This window comes from Planococcus citri, chromosome 5 (assembly GCF_950023065.1).
Source record: "Planococcus citri chromosome 5, ihPlaCitr1.1, whole genome shotgun sequence".
NCBI classification, from domain to species: Eukaryota; Metazoa; Arthropoda; class Insecta; order Hemiptera; family Pseudococcidae; genus Planococcus; species Planococcus citri.
The window spans coordinates 51,008,856-51,017,170 of NC_088681.1; positions in this window are offsets into that span (position 1 = coordinate 51,008,856).

Here is an 8,315-nt window from a genome sequence, read left to right on the forward strand (position 1 = left end):
TTTCGATAAGAAGTTGAAAGTTAAATTTTTCGATTTTCGTATATCCTAAAGTTTCTTTATTAGCCTTCTACGCGGAGCTGGTTATGCAACCGGAAGAATGAAAATTGAATTATCCTCTTGAAATTGTCGCTTTACGCTCACGCAAGTTCTTTAATGAAAAATGTTTTTTCACGTAAATTAGAAACTTATCGAAGTCTGTGTTTTTTTTTCTTTTCTCTTTGGGAACGAAAGGCAAGGAGAAAAAAATATAATATAATTTTCTTTTTCATCTGTTCCATTTTTCCTTTTTTTTCCTTTCGAAGTAACAAAAAAAATTTAAAGAAAAAAAAGCGAAAGCTGAGTTATTTTGGGCATTCAGTGGTTCGTACAGTGAATGTAAGTTGAATAAATATAAAACAAGGATATCTAATGTGGTTGACCGAGTCGGCTGTGGTGTGTGGAGGGGAGAGCGGTAGTGATATAGGAAAATCTGCGTGAAAACTTTCGCACAGGAGCAATGGAAAGTTACCTTCTGTAATGGGAGCTTAATGTTTGCAAATTAATCCGCGAATTTTCCCAATACCAGTACATCGAGAAGGTACAGGGTGTTCCAGAATAACCTTTCACATTTTGGTGAGCACTGATCTGCGTTCAAATGGTGTTAGGGGAATGGTAAAAGCGGTTCCAGGTAGCCAACACATGCCGAATTATGTTTCAGTATTAATTTTTTACCATGGAGAAGTGGACGGCTGTGCAGCGCGCTTTTATTGTAAAGGCCTTTTTCAAAAATAATGACTCTTACATTAGTGCAATTCGTGCCTTCCGCAAACATTTTAAACTTACCGGTAAAAGTGAAGTGCCATCGAGGCCAACAGTGAAATTATGGGTAAAAAACTTCGAGAAAACCGCTCATGCTTGTAAAAATAAGCCTACAGGTCGGAAAAGATCAGTAAGAACGCCAGAAACAACGGACCGAGTAAGGCATTCAGTACAGACTACCCCTACCACTTCAATACGTAAACGAGCGTTAAATTTAAAAATCAAACCAACTTCTCTGCAACGAATTTTATCTGAAGACCTCAGTTTCCATCCATATAAGATTTTAATCATTCAAAAGTTACAAAAAACTGATTTTGTGAGAAGAAAATCATTTGCCGAGGATATGCTTACAAGAATTGATACTGGTGAGATTCCATTGAACTCGTTACTCTTTACTGATGAAGCTCATTTTTATCTAAACGGTGATGTGAATAAACAAAATATGCGCTACTGGTCGACAGAGAATCCGATGATAATACACGAGAAACCTCTACACTCCGCTAAGTTGACTGTTTGGATGGGCGTGGCTAAATTCGGTATAGTGGGACCGTATGTGTTTGATGAAACGGTGAACGGTGAGAGGTATCGCAAAATGTTAAACGAGTTTCTCATTCCTGAATTGAAACGCAGACACAAGTATAGAGTTACTTGGTTCCAACAGGATGGCGCTACCTGTCATTCCGCAACGGACACGATTTCTTTATTGCGTGAGCATTTTGGTCATCGAATAATTTCGCTGAACACAGAAATTTCATGGCCACCTCGATCCCCTGATTTTTCAGCATGTGATTTTTTTTTATGGGGTTACCTCAAGTCAAAAGTATATCAAGATGATCCTAGGACTCTGAAACAGCTCCTAGATAATATTATTCGTGAATCAAGACTGATTAGAAGAGAAATGCTCAACAAAGTGTTCAATAATTTTAAAAAACGTTTGGTCGATTGTGTCAAAAATGATGGAAAACATCTTGGTGGAATAATTTTTAAAACTTAATTTATAATGAAAACTCAAATATATGGTCTAAAAACGGCACATTTCTACTTCATTTTGGTTATAAAAAAATTTCCGTAACCATTTTTCTCTCAGAGCTACTAATAAAACAAAAGTGAAAGGTTATTCTGGAACACCCTGTATAATTTTCAGCCATAAGAACTGCCGTGTATTGCGTTTTGCCGAATGAATTATTGACCCGGAACGAAAATACCCAATTAGGTAGCGCTATGCTAAGGTGACAGGCGACAGTTCAAGAAGCACGTCAAAATATAATAGCCGAGCTCGCAAGTTTAATTCGCATCGCTTTTCTCGACTGTGGCTGTACCATAGCAGAAAGCGACTCAAGTATGAAATATCGATTCGACCTGTGATTACGCGAAAATACGCGGCAAATTAAAAAAAGAAAAGGCTTGGTTTTTTTTTCAAAGTCTCGGCTCGTATTGTTGTTCTAGTCCCTGGGGTTATTATAAAAACGCCAACCATCTTGAGACTCGAAGATTAGGTACCTAGAAAGGGATCTTTTTCCCTACCGAGGTGTAATTCGAAAACCTTTGATATTGAAAAGATCTTGAGAAACGAGGTATCGAAATTTTCATTGAAACTTTTATTATTTTATTATACCTACGGTGGTAAGGGAAAATTGGTGAGATTTTCGGCAGGAATTTTCATCTGATTGGATTTCGTCGTGTTGCGGTGTTGGACGTCCTTTTTGTGATGATATTCTGGGGTACAACAACATGCCCCTGAAGAAATACCTAAGTAAGTATTCGAAAAATCATTTTGGTAGATGAGAAAATAGATCATGGATGAAATTCGCTGCTAAAGAAGAGGAAGGTTCAATGAGGTAGGAGCTACGAACCACAAAGTTTTGGACAGGTGGCAAATATCTTGCAAACTCATCTGCATACTTGTAATCATAGTTGCTGATGCTGAAAAATGAAGGGAGCAAATTTACAGATCTACTCTATTAATATCTGAGTAAATGGTAAGGTTTGATGCACGAAATTATGTAAGTTGAAAAAGTTTTAGTTATGCTGGTTTTTTTTTCGTTTTATTCAATTTCGTTCTGAATTTTGGTTAATCTGATTCAATTTTTTTTGAATCATTCAAAATTTTCATATTGATTTTATTTGTCTCGTGGAATAAGGTTACAATGTTTGTGACTAAAAAATCTTTTTTGACAGATTTTTTTATGAAAAAAAAGTCTCAAAAGTTCGACAATACTTGAAGACCTTAAGTACTCTTCTAACTTCTTTCAAAAAAAAAAAAAAAAAAAAAAAAAGGGAGCCCTTCAAAATTGACTACATACTTGGGTAGGTCGTTTTTCAAGATTTTTAAAATTTTGACAGAGACTAACCAAAAATCATGGTCAAATGTCCTCAATGAGATGTTGGAATTTTTTTTCAACTTTTTAGTTTTTGGTCAATGTTTGAGCCCTCCCTCCCTGCTCAAGCTTAAAGTTTTAAAATTTTGAAACAATTGTTTAGGTGGTCTCTTGGTGTCTTCAGTACTTTCATATCATCCGTTTTAGGCCACTAGAAAAAACCAAAGTTAGTCATTCTGTTTTTTTTCGTTTTACTTAATTTTTGTCCTGAATTTAGTTCAATCCAATTCAACTAAATTAATTGAATAATTCCGAATGTGAATGTTCATATGATTTTATTTGTCTCGTGGTATACGGTTTCAGAATAGTGACTAGAATTTTTTTTTTGAGATTTTGACAGATTTTTTATTAAAAAAACAAGTCTGAGAAGTTCGAAAATCACAACCCCACTCTTCTAATTGGTCAAAAAAAAAGAAATGAAATAAAATAAAATAATGGAGCCTTTTAAAGTTTACTACTTTGACGGAGCCTAATCAAAAATCATGGCCAAACAACCTCAATAAGATGTTGAAAAGATTTGAAACTTTTCGGCCAACGTTTGACACTCCCCCCCCCCCTCTTGCTAAATCTAAAAGTTTTAAAAATTTGAAACAATTGATCTGGTGTGGTCTCTTGATGTCTTTATATACCTTCATATCATCGTTTTTAGGCCACTAGAAAAGTTCAAAGTTGATTTTTGTGAAGTTCAGGAGTTCCCAGAATACTTATCAGTTTTTTCCTTCCAACTGAAATACAATTTGTAAAAATCTCCTTGAGATGTTAATTTAATTATCTCTGCTTACCATTTCGTCTTACTCGGGACAAAACTAAAGTTTTTGTTCGGGGGGAGGGGATGAGCAGTCGAAAATTTGCTGATTGATGCGAGAAAAAATATCAATTTTACCGAATATAACGAAAGATGAGATAACAATACCAATTGACATTATAGATACGTCTTCTTATAGGTAGAGCTGGGATTTTTATATACTTTTCTATGGACTAGAAAAAGTTCAAATTTGATAAGATCTCCTCAAATCCTGAAATTCCCTAACGAATAAACCCAATATCATTTTCCATATTTTGCATATATTTCTGACCAAATTGCATATTTTAGCATATTTTAGGGGAAAACCCCGCATATTTTTGAATATTTGAGAATTCTGTGGTATTTTTTGCATATTCATGGAAATTTTGCTAAAATTGAGGTTTTTAAGACTTTTTTTTTGTTCAAAAAATCGCAACACTGCTAAAGTATCATCAAGAAAAATTTTTCCTGGAATGATTTATAAATTTATAAATGACTTGTTGTGCCTATTTTTAGAAAGAAAAATGTATTTTTTTGATCATTGGGTTCATTTTGTGTTGAATTAAAAGTTTTCATGTATTTCAGCGTGAAAAATCCTTTTTAGGGATAAGTACCTACGTTACCTAGTCAAATTGAAATTTTTGCATATTTTTTGACAATTTTGGGTGGAAAAATTGCACAAAATATTGCATATTTTCATATATCTACATAAAAATCCCAACTGTACTTATAGCCTATCATGACTTACAAAAAAATTTCGTTTTCCCTGTTCAATTTTTAGAAGCTTCAAACATGGAATTTTTTGGTTGGCAAAAAAATTAGCCCGAGCGTAGCGAGGGCAAACGATTTTTAAAATTTGTATTTTGATAGGTTAAAACACAATGTTTTTTATGTGAAGGGTTTGATTTTTTCGATTTCAAAATTTTAGAATTTGAATGATGGTTTTTTTTTAGAAATTCGAACTTTTAAAATAAGAAATTCAAAAATTTGAGTTTTGAGAAGTAAAAAAAAAAAAAGTTTATTTTTAATGCGAGGAGTTGATTTTTTGGTTTAAACATTTTTTTGAGTGTTACTCACTTGTGAGAAATACTTGGATTTTTACAAAAATTGATTCCGAAGAATACAAAGTAGGTACCTAACGAGCCTACAGAGCGAAGCAAGGGCCCAGGTTTTCAAAAATTTATGATTCAAGAAGTAAATTATTGGACACTTATTTTTCACAAGAAGTCAATTTCTCCACATTTGGAATTTTTGAAAGTCAAGTAAGTAGGTAGGTAGATACCTAGAACAGAAATTTTCCATTTGCAGATATTCAGAAAGAAAAAACTGTATGTTCCAAAAAAATCGGAAAAATAGCTTTTTTATCATACATTTTTTTTTGAAAATTGCAGACTTTTTCAAAGTTTGACAACTTTGTGAATGAGGGGTGGGGGGTCTACCCTCCACACCCCCTTAGTTTCGTCCCTGTGCCTCACCAACGTCAATGACGTAGTCAATTTACACCCAGTATATAATCTACTTAAGGTCTCAATTAAGCTCTTTTTGATAATTATTCCTTTTATAATTTCGTTAATGTGATACCTACATTTTACTTCAATAAACTCACATCATAAGCCCAGAGGGTGTTTTTAACAAAGTGACGAAAATTAGCTATCGAACCCTTTTCGTGGAAAATTCCGCATACTATTAATAGGTAATTCTTTTACTTTGATAACTATCATTACCTATATCGAGATAAATTTTTAAAAAATTAATGGCTTTATTCTAGACCAGAAGCTTTACAGTTTTTTTTATAGCAGGATGTAGGTTGCTACAGATTTCCTGTTCGTGGTGTTTTCCATTAGGTGTCGGTCAAATTTTTTTTCTTGTCATTATAAGACACAATTAAGTACCTATTGAGGTACATTAAGTATCGACTTTTGACCATGGTAATCTGAGTATTGGGGAAGGAGTCATCGTTTGGTGGATTCAAATTTTTATTTCCCAAAGGCTGTATATTAAATAATGCTTCCTGAATTTTAATTTTTGGGTTGGTAGGTAGGTACCTACTTGATGGAGAGAGAAGAAGAAAATGACCTTTTACTCACATTTCATTCCCTACTCGTAAATAAACAAAATAAATAATGAATACGTATATATTTTCAATAATTTATAAATAATATCGCACTAAGAAACACAAACAAACAATTTTTTTTTTGATTAATTTGCATCAATAATTTAACAAAGTTTTATTTTTTTAATACAATACACATACAACAAAACACACTAATATACAATTTTTTCTTAGTCTTTTAAAACGAAACATATAAAAATAATATAATTGACAGAATTAATTATTTTTAATGATATTTTCATATGTGTGCTGTCGCAAAAGGAACTTTTTCAAATGATAGGTACCTTTTGTCAGTATATAAATGATATTTAGCGAGCAAGTCTGAAAAACAGAACGCAGGCGGGGACGGATATCGAGTTTGTTAATTTAGAAAAAAAAAGGTAGGTAATAATAAAGGCGGATAAGCCTTTTTTTTCTTTCATCTAGTATACTTATAGGTTGTATTTTCAAATACAATTTTTCATTTCCGAAGAAACATCGTTTTAAAGAAGCGAAGAAATGAAAAATTTTTAATACAGGAAACAGGAAGTAAAATAGCGATGACCGTTGCAGTCAATTTAACAAAGAAAAGAGGATAGAATGAAGAATCGTTATGAGTCGATCAAACGTCAAAACATACTGTGTAACTTTTCAAACCAACAACAATAGGTATATTTTTTTCTCTTTTTTCTTTATTCGAAGAATATAAAAAATATTCGTCTTCGTGTTGAAATCCATCAAAACTTTTATTGCCGCCACTTTATGTGGTATTTTTATCTCGTAGTCGATAAAATATCGATTCGTTGGTTGAAAATTTTTAAAGTACGTATTTCCGGTTGGTACTTCTTTTTTTTTTCATTTAGCGATTCACTCGAACTTATGCTGAGTGAATTATTGAACAGTGCGTGATTTTTTTTACCCTTCGTGAGTCTTTTTGTGGAATTTCGTTGCTAGAGAGCAGATGGTACAATTTTTGGAGAATTTTTTATTCGCTTCGGGTAACCTGTGTTTATTTATTTTTTGCATAAATGTTTACCCAAAATAATTTCGAATGTTTTTATTCTATAAAATTGTTTATGGGTGTTGACAGGTGTTGGTTGTTCTTTAAAATTTATGAATTTGCAAATTTGCTAATATATAAAAAGGAACCTCGTAAACAAATCCATCAGAATATTGATGGAAAAAAATTCGTGCGAATTATCATATCTAGGAATTTGGTTGCAAGTGAAGCGGAAAAATCAGAGGGGGGAGGGGGTATCAAATTTTTGATGAAATCTTGCTAGAGGGTTTTTGAAACATGCTGATTTTAAAATCTAAGTTTCAGGCATTTTGAAGCTGGTTGTTTCAAAATCAAAATTTATGATTTCAATGATTTCACGTTTCAACACCACAAATAATTCACTTTTAGTGTATCAAAAAAAAAAAAAAGAAGAGAAGATCTTAACCGCAAACAAAAGATTATAAGGAGAAAGGGCGAAGGATTGAGATTCTACAGCAAACATCATTCTCAACGTCACCAATGTCAAATTTCAAGCATTCGTTCATTTCTTCTTTAAAACTATTTTGTTTTCATTTTTTTGTCAAATGTCTTCTGTAGTAGCTGAATTTCCGCACAAACTCCAAACTTTTTTATTTATTATTAATTTTTTTCCAGTATAAAAATCGAATTAAAGTTGAAAATTGTATTTCTTTTAATCGCTTGGAAGATTAGTGGAATTATAATGTAAGTATCTCGCGGATTCGTATCTCTCTGACCGCACGTTTTCTGAATTATTAACATCCATCTGACAGTTCTCGAAAGTTGTGAAAGAAAAGTATCAAGTTACCGAAGAATATAATTTCGTTACTCGAATTAAAACTTTTGAAACATTCTAACCCTCTTGTAATTGGTCTGGTTTATGGAGAAAATTGGGGGAAACGAGTCTATAGGAATTTTCTTTTACATCTACCATAATCCATAATCGTTTTATTTTTACAAACGAAACACACGATTATTATCAATAATGCGGGGTGGTTCAGAATAGGAGTAAGGCTGAAAGCTCTCATCCCTTTTCCCTTCCCACTATTATTTTAGTTCGTTTAAGTTCTTGTAGATGAAGTTGCCTGTTCTGCCATCGGCAGGAGCGAAATGTGATTTGCCAAAGAAGTGGGATTTTCAAGTTTTTTTCATAAGTTTCAATTTATATTTTTTATTGGAGAACTGATGTGTGAAAAAAAAGATAATTTTATGGTGAATTTTCAAACATAGATGCTCAGAATTGTC